The sequence below is a fragment of the Saimiri boliviensis genome, chromosome 19 (genome assembly GCF_048565385.1).
Source record: "Saimiri boliviensis isolate mSaiBol1 chromosome 19, mSaiBol1.pri, whole genome shotgun sequence".
Taxonomy (NCBI): Eukaryota; Metazoa; Chordata; class Mammalia; order Primates; family Cebidae; genus Saimiri; species Saimiri boliviensis.
This window is the reverse complement of record NC_133467.1, coordinates 21190003-21205112: the sequence shown is the minus strand read 5'-3', so window position 1 is coordinate 21205112 and position 15110 is coordinate 21190003. Positions and strand designations below refer to the sequence as shown.

Here is a 15110-nt window from a genome sequence, read left to right as displayed (position 1 = left end):
CCCTCCTTCCTACATCAAGATATCCTGCCTTTTCAGGTGGAACTAATGTACCTCTTCCACGTATTGTTGTACGTCTTTGCCTGTAACTCCTGCCTCCCTGAAAGATATAAAACCAAAATATAATCTGACTGCCTCGGGACCACTTACTCAAGGCTTCCTGGGTTTGTGTTTCTCCCTGGGCAATGACCACTCATATTGACTCAGAATAAATCCCTTTAAAATATTTTCATAGTTTGGTTTTTTCATTAACAAGTTGCACCCAAATACTTTTTCTTGGTTCCCTTATGACCAAGGATATAATCTGGGACCTTATGACCAAGATATAACTGATGAGAGAAGAAAAGTCTGCAATCATGAGGACTGAAAAGTGGGTAATACCAGCGGAATCTAAGCCACATTTTTAAGGCTCAGATTTAGGCCAGAATATAACTCACCCCTTGGAGGTGACGAGTTCTATAACACCAGGCTTAGCCAGCCTAAGGCACTGGTAATGCCCCCATCAGCATGGTAAAGGTGTGCTGGAAAGCTGATCTTTCAGAGTATCTGCTCCCTCATCAGAATTGTTACCATGGGAGGAACTAGGTATCTAGAAAGGCATCAAGTGGATTATTGAAGCAGCCTGTGCTCTTCTGTCTCTGCTTAGACACACCTCTCATCCCTCCATCACTCTGGCCCAATTCACACTGGGCGGGCACCTCCTGTTTGTTCACTCAATCCATTCACCCCCAGTTTAAGCTGGAATATGTATAACATTTCTCACACCGGGTTTACCGCTAAGCAGAATGCCTCGCAGTTTCCTGCCTTTTACTCTTCTCTGTGAGTATAGGAATCAAGTCTTTGAGGAATGGAGGGCCCACAGAATTTAGCAGAATAGCAAAGGCAGTATGTATAAAATAGTGATCAGTGGAGATTTAGTGGTTGCTTATTGTCTCCCTGACATTGTGCTTGGCACTGGGAAATCAAATGAATAAGAAGTTTATAACTTCTTGTTGAATAAAGGAAGCAGACAACTTAACAAGCCATTGTGAAATAATATGGTAAGAATGGAGGCTATGAGAGCATCTAGGATCAGCACCTAATCCAGCCCTGGTGAGAGGTAAGGTTGGGAAAGGGAATCAAGGAACCATCTGTGGGAGGTGACATCTCAAGGGCAGAGATGATAGTTGATCTAAAGGCATGGCAGGTGTAGGAACAGACAGGAGGTTCGGCAGCCAGCAAACTGGTTAGAAATGAATGATGATTCCTTGCATATCAGAATGTTTTACTTATAGCTAGAAATTCCTAAAGGTTTAATCATCAGTATTTAACTGATCTGATGGTATTTAACGATGGTGAATAAATACTTCATCAGCATGATAAAGGTGTGCTGGAAAGCTGGTCTTTCAGAGTATCTGCTCTCTCATCAGAATTGTTAGTATTCACATTCAATGTAAGTTTACTTTAGAAAGCCTTCTGTCCCGATCTGGAAAAGAAAGCTTAAAATGTGTCAAGGTCAGGAAAAGCAGTGGCCCAGTATCTATCCCCTACTCACAAGCTCTGGTAGAAAAACAAAGGCCATCCGCAAGTGTCTATGCTGGAATGTGCTGGCACAGCTCCGGGCATTTTCTCTCCTCTCCCTCTTTCCTCTTTTGGTCTAGTGAGCTTGCAAACTGCCTGCATTCTTGTGAGCTGCCCCTGTCAGTTCTCATATAGGACTCCCTGCTTAACCAGGCACACACACACACCATTGCTTTCATGCAGACTTCCTCCTGGAGGCCTCACCCATTCCCACTGCTCCACCCACGCATGCCCTGGGGCCCTTAGAACCATGGCAGTCCTCTGGAGACAGAAAGTCTGCAAGGGAGAAACCCTTCTCTTGTGGGAGGACCTAAATGGGGGACAGGATATGTGATGTGATTGCCAGATCCTTTCCATAGGACTCAGATGGAAGCACAATGGTTTGTCCTCTTAAAAAAAATCCTTAAAGTTTTGAAAAGAAAGGACCTTCCAATCTTTGCTTCCATAGATAACATTCTTATAAGCTCAAACTAAAATTTAGCATAGATTATTTCATTTAATCTACGCAATAATCTAGTAAAGTGTTTACTGTTATTATCCCTCGATTTGCTGCAATTCCTTCATCTGCAAATCATAGCACCTACCTCCTAGTCTTATAGGAATCAACAAACTAATAGTAAATACATTGAAACTATACCTAGTACATAGTAAGCAGTCAGAAAATGTCAATATGTGTTTTTGTGAGAAATATGGGGTACAGCGAGGCCAATAATTTGGCCAGGATCACACAGCTTGTAAAATGAGGCCAAGATTCAAACCCAGGTAGTCTAGCCCTAGAGCCTTCTCTCCTAATGGCAGCATTATTTGCTGTGCTGCTCTGCTGCACAAAAGAATTAAAGAGTAACAGGAAACCAGTGACTTTGGGTGGATAGAGAGAAGCTGGAGAATCCTTTGAATTTGTATAAATGAGTGGTTCTCAAAATGTGCTCCTCTAGCAACATCCTCCCCATTTCCCTAGGAACTTGGTATAAATGCAACTCCTCAGGCTCCATCCCAGATCTACTGAATCTCCAACTCTGGGGTGAGATGCAGGATACTATGTGGTTTTCTTCTTAGAGATGGAGTCTCACTCTGTCGCCAGGCTGGAGTGCAGTGGCGCAATCTCAGCTCACTGCAACCTCCACCTCCCGGGTTCAAGCAATTCTCCTGCCTCAGTCTCTCAAGTAGCTGGGACTACAGGTGTGCACCACCAACCCTAGCTAATTTTTGTATTTTTAGTAGAGATGGGGTTTCACCATGTTGGCCAGGATAGTCTCAATCTCCTGACTTCAGGTGATCTGCAGTCCTTGGCCTCCCAAAGCACTGGGATTACAGGCATGAGCCACCGCACCCCGTCACAGGATACTGTGTTTTAAAGAGTTCTCCAGGTGATTTAGAGGCACACTGATATCCCAGAAGCACTGGAGTAGACTTGTTATCTCATATCTACTACACACCCAGCCTTCACAGCTGCACATAGCTCCCAAGTTGCTTCCACAGCATTATAATATTCTTCAACACATCCCTCACCCAAGTTGGTGACAGAGGTTTTGAAAGGGCTTGGTACAGGGCAATCTTGCAGCAGTGGGATGCAAATGTGAATTATTAGCAATGTGGGCCATCGGGAAATGTGAATTAATGTTTGGCCTCATGGCCACACCATATGGTGGCCTCAGTTTTCTGAGACATTAAGTCACAGATGGAGAAAACAGATTTGGTACCTGGGTTTTTGGGGTGGTTTTTTATTTTTGTCCCCACATTCACTTGAAATATATTTTTGGGGCCAGAGAAGCAAAAAGGAAAGTGACCAAATGAATCCTGCCCCCGTAGAGTGTCTTTATGGGTTGTGGGGCTGGGCAGCAGTATAGCCAAGGCCACCGTAGCTTTATAAACTGGGAGAGGTAAGGTGAGATAGCTGCAACATCAGAGAACAATTCTGAGTTTTATAAAGACACAACAGTAACACAATTTCCTCAAGCTCAGGGAAGGGGAAGCGTTGACCCATGAAAGTTGCTAAACAACTTCTTTTAGCAACTTGATATTCCATGCTGCTTCCGCCAGACTCAGCCTGCAGCGGCAACCTTCAGAGGGCTGTAAGAAGTATCACTGTTATTACTTAATACTGCCGTGTATTGAGTACAGTCCCTGTGCCAGGCACTATTCACTGTGCATGTGCTCATTATTTTCACAGAACTTGGAGTAGGTATTATTTTCATCCTTTTATTACAGATGTAAATCCATCTTATGTAATGTAATCCAACATTAAAGCACATAAAACTTAAGTAATTTGCCAAAAAACCTACAGCTACCAAGTGGTGGAGCTGGTTGGAACCCAGGTATCATTTGTATAATCAGTCCTTACCATGTAATTCTGCCTCTTCAGCAGTTTTGCCCACTTCAGGAGAGAAGGAAGTAAGGGAGAGTGGGGAGGAGAATGGGGTGAGAAACCCAAGCCCCTCTGTTTATCCTGGGGCTAGATTGACTCTCCAACACTGCCTCAGCCAAACACTGCCACATCAGTTTTCTGAACTGGAGTTTGACACTTTCACCTTAGTCATCAGTCAGGTGACAATGACACATGCAGGCCTTTGCCAGGGAGCATCCTGAGACAGGTATCAAAGTCTAGCCCTCCAGCACTGTGTTACATCAACCCTGACTGAGACCAGAACTCAAGCAGGCACCCAGTTCTTGCAGAGCTGCCCTGGCTTCAGGAAGTCTGGCTCAAGTCCCAGCTACCTGTCTCCTCCACAGGAAATTGTCACCACCCACATTCTGGCTGCAGGGAGGGGCATTTCTCTTCATGACTGCCATTTCAGCTGAGGAGGCTGGGTTGACAGGTATAACCAGGTTTTTTCCCTCCTGCCTGCCCTTTCCTAGCAGGCAATCAGAGTCTTCTCACTGAGTCTTTCCTTCTGGGTATTTTACAAAGTTGGGTGATAGGGACCTTTCTGGTTTTCTCTGGGGAAAGGAAATTAAAGGGCAATAAGCCTCTCCTTGGGCAATTGCAGTCATGTGCCAAGGTTCTCAGAAAATTGCCAGCTCACCTCTCCTGATAAATGACCTCTCCTGACAAGTAGCCGATAGGCTTTCAAAACAGCACCAACTGATAGCAAATGTTCTCTTTTTAAGGAACACCAGGTGTACACAGGTGAGAGCAGATCTCCTTCCTTCTACAGATATGGGGCTGCGGAAAGCAAGTGAGGACTCTCATTTTACAGAACAGGACAACTGAGTTATCCTTTCACAGAAGGGCTGATTGATTTATACATCTCTGCTAATGTCTGAAGAAACTGGTAGCTCAAGATGGGCGCAGGACCCAGACCCACAATCACTGTGAATGCTTTCTGAACAATGGCAATACCAACCATGGATCAACTCCATCACTGGGCACTGCTCAGATGTGCAACTGCTGGCCTCTGAGCAATATGTGCTTTGTTTTCTACTTTGAAGCCAATTTTAAACCTTAATGTGTGGAGCAAAAATTATTTTTTTCCCTATTGGACAATCTTTAAAAAAACTGGTAAAAATACAAGGGGCCCTTGCTACCTAGACCAGGATCTGAGGAACGGCTCCTTCCCTAGGAGAGGACTCTGGAACAAACTGCCTTTTACCAGGCTGATGCAGCCCCTGTAAAGCTCTTAGTGAGGACTTAAAGAGCAGATTAATACAGCCCGAGGGCTCCTAAGAGTCAGTGGGTTTTCCAACATGATTGTTTCTCTCCAGGGGCCTTCATCCTCTCACTTAAACCATTCTGATCAGTTAGCTTAAAATCCACCTATTCTGAAACACTTTCTTCCCTAATTCCTCAGTGAAGTCTTCTTCCGTCCCCAGTTCTAGGGGAGCCCTACCTTGCCTTTAAATTTTGAGAGCTTTATTGTCACCTGGGTATTAAAGAGCTTCCGTTTGAGAAGCAGGCTGTCACTTCTGTCTAGGTCAGGCTTTTCTTCACAGCAGGTTGTAAGCCAAAAATTCCTGAGCCTGTGCTGGAGGAACCCCAGGTAACCCCTGACTCTGCTGCCGTATTTGTTCCAGCAAATCTTTCCTGAGAGCCCTTTTATAAGTCAAACTTGATGTAGACCCAGAAGATACACTAGTGATTCAAACAATTATTCCTGCCCTCACAGTGCCTACATTCTAGGACATATAAATAAATTAATTTTAATTTGTGTATTAGGAAGAGATTATTGCTGTGGAGAAACGCAAGGCTGGGATAAAGTAGCTAAGGAGACTGATGGTGGGCCCGAGGGGATCCAAATCCGATGTGGGTCACTAGGTAGGATTCTCTTTTGGCCTGAATTATCACTGCTCTCCTGGCCCTTAGTCCCTATGCTCTTACCAGGAGTGCCCCCTTTTCTTTATTAAATAAGAGATGGGGTCTCACTATGTTGCCCAGACTTGTCTCAAACTCCTGGCCTCTAGCCATTTTCCTGCCTTGGCTTCCCAAAGTGCTGCTTTAAAGCATGAGCCACTGTGCTAGGCCCCAAGAATATGTCTTAATGCCTGCCTCTCTTCCTTTGATTGTTCTGTTCCTCTCACTTTCTCCACCACCAAAAATTGTGCCTTCTCCTCTGTCCACCAAATCCTCCTGATCTTTAACTCAAGCTACAGCCTTTGCCCCACTCTTCTGATTACTCCCTTCTCTGAGCTCCGTGTAATGCATTAAGCCACACACATGATATTTGATCTTGTCTTTCATTGTTTCCTAAGTGCTTCTTCTATATCTTTCTCAACTGATTAAAAGCTGTGACAAATGGAGGCTGAGATCCCAGCATATGACTTTGAATACAGGAGGTGTTTGGTAATCATACCCGGTGGCCTCAGTCAGCTCTCAGTGCAATTTGGTAAGAGCTGATTCCTCATTCCATTTTAAGAAGCTACAGGTTTTTTTTTTACTCAAGCCCTGAACCACTCCTCCAATATCTCTCAGCAGAGACTTTACTGCATCCATCTGAGATGAATTTGCTCAACTTGCCTTCTCAAGACCTCAAAATAATATCTCTATCTTCACCATCTTCCTCCTGTTTAAGAGAGAATTATTACTAATTCTTGCCCAAGACTAACTGCTTTATTTACACGTTCCCACCATTGCTACTCATATGCTCTGGGATCTTATTCTCTTTATTATCCAGAAATTCTTATTCATCTCTCAGGGTGCTGGCTCCCTCCTAGTATCCAAGTGAGTTGAAATCTTTCTCATTAAAAATAAGAAAAAGTCTTGATATTTCTTCCTCAGTGGTTTGGCTACTACCACATTACTATAAAAGGAAAGGTAAATGAATTAAAACCTGGAATCTTGAACCAAATTGTCTATAGCTGGTAATTCTAATTACCAGTTCTGTTGTTGCTATGTGGCTTTGGGAAGTTTACTTAATCAGCCTATGCCTCAGTTTCCTCATCTGTAAAATAGGGATAATAATAACAACTATTTCATAGAATAGTGATGAGGATGGAATTAATTTTCATAAACTACTTAAAACAGAGCTTCGCATACTATAAGTGCTATGTGTTTGATATTTGATATAAATAATCACTAAGCCTTAGATATTATTCTTTCTTTCTTTTCCTTGGTCCCATTTCTTTCTTCCCAAAGCTACCATCCAATCTTCTGTTTCCTTTCTTCACCAAATTTTTCAAAAGGACAGCCTACAGTGCAAACTCTCCGCTAACTGCTCCCATTTTTTCATGTCCCTTTCACTCCTCAACCCACTAGAATATTGAAAGTTGCCAATGGCCTCTTAAGCTTCTAATCCAAAATTTCATTTCCTTTCATTTGACATCAGTATCCAACTTGGAATTTCTTCCTTTGCTTTTCTTGCCAGTTCAACTTCTCAGCCAACTCCTGTCCTTTCCCAGGAGACTCCATCCCAAGGGTTCTCTTGAGTTTGTTCTTACACTGCACCCTCTTCCAGTGTTGTTTACACTCCTGTCTTCAGTTTCTGCCTACATTCCATTGATTCTCACACCTGCTGACAGTTGATTGATTCTCATGCCCCACCGCCTAAATTTGATCAGTTATACAGATTGATGCCATATTGGATAATCTTCTTCTGGATTAGGGTTCATCTATCTTCTAGGTTCTAAATATAGAAGATTTAGAACGGGTACATCTTCTCCCTGTCGTGTATTGCTTCAAATCTCTATTTTGGCACCCAGTCACAAACACCAGAAACCTTAGGGCCTTTGTGATCCTGCATCTGGATATGCCTTTGCATTTCACAAATCAGTTTTCACATCCCTTAGCTCATTTACTCCCCACAATGACCCTAAGAGCATTATTTGATTAAGTGATTTTGTGAGGCTTAATTTGAATGAATTTTTTTGTTCCCAGACTAACAAAGGAAACACATTTTCTAATTCTTTTAAGAAAGAGTAAAATAACCCCTGTTTACAGAGGAAGAATTGATTCTCCTATAACCTCTTACAGACTTTATTGTAAATAAAGTTTACAGAGGTTAACAAATTTTTCTAAGAAGTTGCAAGGGTTAAATGAAATAGTACATGTTGTGAAACTTCATATACCTTAAAACATCATGTAAATGCAAAGTTTTCTTGATTATTAACATAATGCTAAATTATTGGTGATACAGCTAATTTGGTAAATGTATTAAGAAAAGTATTAAGTGTACAGAAATACAGAGGTGAGGGAAATCAGTTTAGTTAGGGGTGCTAAGGATCTTGGAAGAAGATTAGGATTTTAATAGATGGAGAGCGTGATGGAGGACCAGCTTCTCCATGTCTCATTCTGGTCTACCACCTTTATATCTGTCCTTAATACAAAGCTGATTTGAGTGATCTTTTCTTAGCACTTCTAGGTAATGGCTGGAGGTTTCCTCTAAATGCAATAGACAAATGCAAGGCACCTTTTATAAGAACATTAGGACACTACCTCAAAGGTCACCTTCTTCTGAGGGAGTAAAAACCATCCAAGCTGCCTGCAGAACCTCATACCATACCATCCTGCATGTGGACAAGGAACTCACGGGAACAAGGAACATAGGAAACAAGAGAGTGTGCAGGACAATGAACTGCAGAAGCCTAACTGACACATGGACTTAGCCAAAGTAAGTGTTTCCAAATCATGAAACCAGAACCAAAAGCAAATCCTCTAAAGGACAGCCTCTAAAGGCTTAGGTCTCTGGAGTGCGCGTTTGGGAATCACCTTGCATACTGAGGCCTGTGTAATGCAAAAAGGGTCATATAGAAATTTGGGGGTTTTTTGGGGGTAAGTCCATTGATAGTAACTGAAAAGCTAGCTTTGAGGAGATAACTTTTATCCTATTAATGTTAGATCACTTTATTGCTCATAAATTCAAGTTGAGATTTAGTGACATTGGACTAACACAGGCTCTTGCAAACTTATTGAGTTACTGCAAACCAAGGTATTATCTAACTTCAGGAAGAGGAAGGTAGTTCAGACAGCCTCTCCACTTTGCAGCAGCTATTACCTACATCCAAAAGATCATCCATTCTTCTAAAGTTTGGTGCCTGCAGAGCTACCCCATTACAATCACAATAATGTTCATGTTAAGTACAGTTTTAATTCAGACTGTTGCAAAGAGAAGCAAGATGGAGGAAATAATTCTCTATCAAAATAAAATTGAAGAGTGTACAAGTTATATTTCAGTTGGATGACCTTTAAAATGACGTGATGTAAAGTCTAGCAGTTGCCAACCCGACTGGGCTTGAGTGGGGTGCCCTCAGAGACTCAGTCCTTGCCTCCCCAGCTTCCCCAAGTGCCTGAGAAAAGGGTTGGGTTTAGAAAGATGGAGAAAAAGAGGAGGAGCATGCAGGGGACACGATGTGAGCAGAGAATCAAAGGTCGAGATGTGCGTGATACACTAGGGAGACTGAGTGGATGGTTAAATTGGCTTAATGTCCATCCGCATGGAAAGAAATTAGGGAAGAATAAGTTGGCCAGAAATTGATATGAAAATGACCAGCAAGCTTTTCCAAGCATGATTTTCTGCAAAGATAGAGATAATAATGATAATGATAATATCATACCCAGCACTTACAAAAGCCATCTTTCAAGGGTCTCAAAGCATATTAAAATGCTGCATTATTCATCTTCTAACAATTCTGTGAGGCAGGTACAGGGAAGTATCATTATCTCCATTATATAGGTAGTAAAACCAAGATAGAGACAGTAAGAATCTTATTTCCACATCCCTGTAGTGAGCCTGCTGGTGTTCTTGGTCTGAAGTGCAGTCACTCCATTTAGGCTACCTTTTCTAGGGCCAATATTCCTTGTTAATGCGTAGAAAAGGTTCCAGTTTCCACTCTCTGTAACTCTATAGATGTTTATCTCTTCCAACCATTAAAAGTGACTGAATTTAAAGCTCTATCTCCACTTTGTCCCTTGGTAAGGCAAACCAGTCGTATATTCTCTTTTGATGTTAAAAGTATCACTTACTGATCCCTAAAATGCAATCTTTGTGTCTAAAGGTAACAGAGTTAAATGACATACAGGGTACTAAAGTGCATTACTAGACTTATAAAGGTTGATTCCATTAATCTATCAAAGTTTTTTACCTTTGAATTTCATGAATTTCTTTCTTAGTGCTGTTTCTTCCTCATCTTCCAGCCTCAACACCAATAAGGCATAATACATAATTTCAGACACCAATGACCAAATGTAGTGAAGGCAACAGAAAGGCCCACAAACCTTCTCAACTAAAGCTACTTCTTGCCTTTGATTCTCCACAGCCCACAGTTAGCAGACTGGACCTCCTGCCCAAGCACTTCTTAGAGACCATTTTACTTATTCTGAGGGCAGATGTGAGGGTCAACTAATGTTTTTCCTATGTCCAGAGCTGGGTTGAATGGCAGGCCAAACATTGACCCCTTCAGGGTCAGGTGAGCTTGCCAAGAGATTTCTGGTCATATCGTACCTCTTCATGCTTTACAAGGCTAATTGACATTCCTTCCACTGATTGTATGGAGATTTCTATTGTGCCACGTTCATTCATGTTAAGTCAACAAGACGTATAATGTCATGATTGGCCATGGCTTGTACTTTACTTCCTAGTTGTCCCTGAACCAGATTATTTGTGCCTAACACCAACAGGGCATCATAACATAGCAGAAAGAGTGTGAACTCTGGAGTCCTGCAGACCGGGCCTACTGGCTCTGTAACCACGAACTCAGAACTATACTGGTAAACGCTTTGAGACTCAATCTAAAGTCTTTAGTCTTTGTTTAGTCTTTCTCTGCAGTGGCTGGCAGAGTCCTAGACACAAGGTACATGCTCAATTAGTGCTTGCCAACTTGATTTGACTGAACCTGCCTATAGGACACAGCAGCAAGTTTAAAGCTTCTCTTTCTAAGCTAAGGTTATGTTATATATATATATATACATAATATATATATATATATAATCTAGTTTTAATTCAGGAATAAATTACTAAGACTAATTATATTATGTATTTACATAATCTAGTTTTAATTCATATAAAAAAATATAAGTACTTTACATTTGTAAAAGAAAAACATTACTGTTACACATTGATACCACATAGAGTAATATTATTACATAATTCTCATTACAATAGGGTATTGTTACCTATTACACTATGTAGAGTAATACCCTAAAAATTCATGAGCATGGAAATTGTATGCGACTGGATATGAGTCTGAAGACCTGACTGCCACTAGCAGAATAATTTTTTAGCCACTATCAGAATATCTTACAGAATCTTCTTGACCTTTTTAAACTCTAGATTTCTTTGTTTATGCAATGGGGTTATATCTAATATACCTGGCTCATTTGACAGAATAAAGTATCAAAGGAAACAATGAGAACTGAAAATGTAGTTACTGCATTTTCTCCATACCCAGTAATCAATCTTGCAAGTCCACTTTCAAAATCCCAGGTCACAGAGACCACATTCAGAGAGGAAAGTGATGGGAAGGAGGTTGTACTTCTCTGGTGAATACAAAACAAGCCGGGTGTGGGGGCAGGTGCCTGTAGTCCCAACTACTCAGGAGGATAAGGCAGGAGAATCGCTTGAACCCAGTAGGCGGAGGTTGCAGTGAGCCAAGGTCATCCCACCGCACTACAGCATGGGCAGTAGAGTGAGGCTCCGTCTCAAAAAAAAAAAAAAAAAAAAAATGAAAAAGGCAAACCCGTTTTCAAGGAATATTGCACAAAGGAGATGACCCCTTAGTAGAGGTCAGGGAGGAATAGTTCACAAGACAGACAATGGAAGAATATAGATTTTTTTTTTTTTTTTCTTCCTGAGACAAGGTCTCACTGTCACCCAGGCTGGAGTATAGTGGCACAATCACAGCTTACCGCAGCCTTGGCCTCCCAGGCTCCAGTGATCCTCTCACCTCAGCCTGCCCTTCCCTCCCTGCACCCAACTGGGTACCTGGGACTACAGGTGCATGCCACCATGCCTGGCCAGCTTTTTTTTGTGGTGACAGGGTTTTGCCATGTTACCCAGGCTGATCTTGAACTCCTGGACTCAAGTGATCCTCCTACCCTAGCCTTCCAAAGTGCTGGGATTACAGGTATCAGATCAGCCTATAGATCTTTATTAGTTAATTATATTAGAATCAAGATTAATTCAAAAACATTAGAAGATATGTTTAAGGCCGGGCGCGGTGGCTCAAGCCTGTAATCCCAGCACTTTGGGAGGCCGAGGCGGGTGGATCACGAGGTCAAGAGATCGAGACCATCCTGGTCAACATGGTGAAACCCCATCTCTACTAAAAATACTAAAAATTAGCTGGGCATGGTGGCATGTGCCTGTAATCCCAGCTACTCAGGAGGCTGAGGCAGGAGAATTGCCTGAACCCAGGAGGCGGAGGTTGCGGTGAGCCGAGATCGTGCCATTGCACTCCAGCCTGGGCAACAAGAGCGAAACTCCGTCTCAAAAAAAAAAAAAAAAAAAAAAAAAAAAAAAAAAAAAGATATGTTTGAATAAATACTGAAAAATTACTCTGATCATCTGATGAGATGCATGAGGCCTCATTTCCTATAGAGATAAACAACAGATCTCTCAGAAAAGTGGAGTTCATTTCCTGCTTTGGAGATGGCTTGGATCTCATTCTCATACTTCTCAGATGTGAAGTTTCTCATGTTCTGACTTTAAGAATCCTTAAGGAGACAATAATCAAAGTTGTAGTGAGACATAAAGAAGAAATAAAATTATAGGGAGAACTCTGGAAAATAAGAGAAATAGCTGGACAACTTCAGGGTAATTTGTAATGGAAGAAGGATTGCAGATCATGATGTGGATTTGAGAAATTAGCTATATACAGTATTCACTTTGCAGCTATTATGTTATTAATTACTATACTATAAAAGTAGTCTAAATAATGATTATAAAATGCTAACATTTAGATGTATGTCAAATTTCCGATAAATGTTTCATCAAATTTAAACCTTCCTTTATAGTGTCTAATTATAGTTTGGCCCAAAACTAAGTCTGATAGTATTGAATACTGAACGGATGAAGACTTATCCTTGACCTTCTTCCAACACCCCTTATAATTCTTTACTCCACTGCATCTTTGGGCACCATACAAGACCTGGCTTTCTTGGTGAGAACCCCAAGGTCCAAACCTCTCCCTGCACAACACACTTCGTTAGCACTTGGGTTCTGGATCCACCCACTCGGTGACCCTGCTCTCCACAGAGGAGGAGAACTACTGAATCAACTGCATAAAAGTCCCATTAAAGAAGAAAATGGACTAGTTAAGAAACAGAGAAGAATTTAGAGGGCTAGGAAGAGAATGAGAAAAGCCAAAGAATGGGTGAAATTAAAAAAGGAGATGGTGACTTACTAGGCCAAATGCTGAAGAGTAATGTTGAACAATTGAGGAGTTTGGTTTATTATTTATTTATTTATTTATTTATTTTTTTGAGATGGAGTTTCGCTCTCGTTACCCAGGCTGGAGTGCAATGGCGGAGTTAGGTTTATTAATCAGAAATATTGAGCTAAGAAGAATGAGAGGAGAAAAGGCAGAATGCAATACATAGAGAAAAAAAGGTAGCTAGCAAAGAAATGGAGACAGGATTATAATAATAATGATGATGATCATGACTGCTAATGTTTATTGGGGAGATTAATCGTGTATCTAGTATTCCACTGAACACTTGGCATGAAGACTTATCCTTGACCTTCTTCCAACACCCCTTATAATCCTTTTTATCCCCTTATTATCCCCATCGTAAAGATGAGCAAATCGCAACACAGACTGAATAGTAATTTACACAAGTTAATTTACAACATTACATTACTGATAAACTGATAATCTGGAACTGATGAAGCTCAAATTCAAATTCAGGTTTGTGCAACTTTCTTGACTACTAGATTATTGTGCCTCTCATTGTTTTTAGAGGTTTATTTGAGTCAGAGGAAAAAATAGTTTTATCTTTTTCTTACAAGGAAAATGAAGTTAGGGGCGACATTTTAAAATTAAGATGGAAAGATAATATAATACATGTGAGCAGAGGGGAAGAGAGCAATACAGATGGAGGTTGAAGATACAGAAAGACCAGTTCTAATTGATGGGAACTTGGAACTGATGGGATAAAATTTCCCAAGGAAACAAAAGGGCTCTCATTACAAATATAGTTAGGTAAGTTAACTTGAGACATAAGAAAAGAAAGAAAATAATCACTGTATTTGATGATTAGGAAATAAGCTTGTTTGAAATAGCTTTATAACTTCGATTTCACAGAGGAAGTCAGTTGTTAACAAATATTCAGTTATCCCTTTTATGAGTTATGCATCCTGTCAAGTAGAGTCAACAAAAGCATTGCTTATTATTTCTAATAATTTTCTAGAAACTGATTAAATAATAAAAAACAATTTATCTGTCACTACTTTATTATATAAACTATCATATTGCTCCTTTCATCTGAGAAATTATATTCTTCTTTCATCTCTGAATACTTAGGGCATGTAAATTGGAACTCATTTGATTTCAAAGGTCAGAGGCTCAACTTAAACTGGCTTAGGCAAAAGAGGATTCTCTTGTCTTACAAAGCCAAACCCCAGAAAGGACAGGGTATGAAAACTGGTGATGGTCAGAAACAAATAAAAATCTACTACCTAAATATAGTCACTTTTTTCACAGATGGGAAAAGTGAAACACAAAGGCATTAGAAAATTGACTCATGGCCAGGCGCGGTGGCTCAAGCCTGTAATCCCAGCACTTTGGGAGGCCGAGGCGGGTGGATCACAAGGTCGAGAGATCGAGACCATCCTGGTCAACAAGGTGAAACCCCGTCTCTACTAAAAATACAAAAAATTAGCTGGGCATGGTGGCCTGTGCCTATAATCCCAGCTACTCAGGAGGCTGAGGCAGGAGAATTGCTTGAACCCAGGAGGCGGAGGTTGCGGTGAGCCAAGATCGCGCCATTGCACTCCAGCCTGGGTGACAAGAGCGAAACTCCATCTCCAAAAAAAAAAAAAAAAAAGAAAAAAAAAAGAAAATCGACTCATATCTTTGTGAGTCAGAAGAAATAGTAGATCTACATCCTTTCATCAATCTCCATGCTAAGCTATTCTGTCATGTTAAAAATTGTAGTTGGTTTTAGTTGTAATTAGTTCTCCAGTCTT

At 41.1% G+C, this 15110-nt stretch overlaps 1 protein-coding gene across 7 annotated transcripts in view; it reads left to right on the top strand.

Moving 5' to 3' along the window:
* The window catches only part of C19H1orf105 (chromosome 19 C1orf105 homolog), a 79802-nt gene that overhangs the window by 44908 nt on the left and 19784 nt on the right, over positions 1–15110 (top strand). For all 7 annotated transcript variants that reach the window (XR_012515156.1, XR_012515157.1, XR_012515155.1 and 4 more), the window contains one exon: positions 8340–8597. The gene's annotated coding sequence lies outside the window, so the exon portion shown is untranslated. The remainder of the gene's footprint in view (positions 1–8339; positions 8598–15110) is intronic.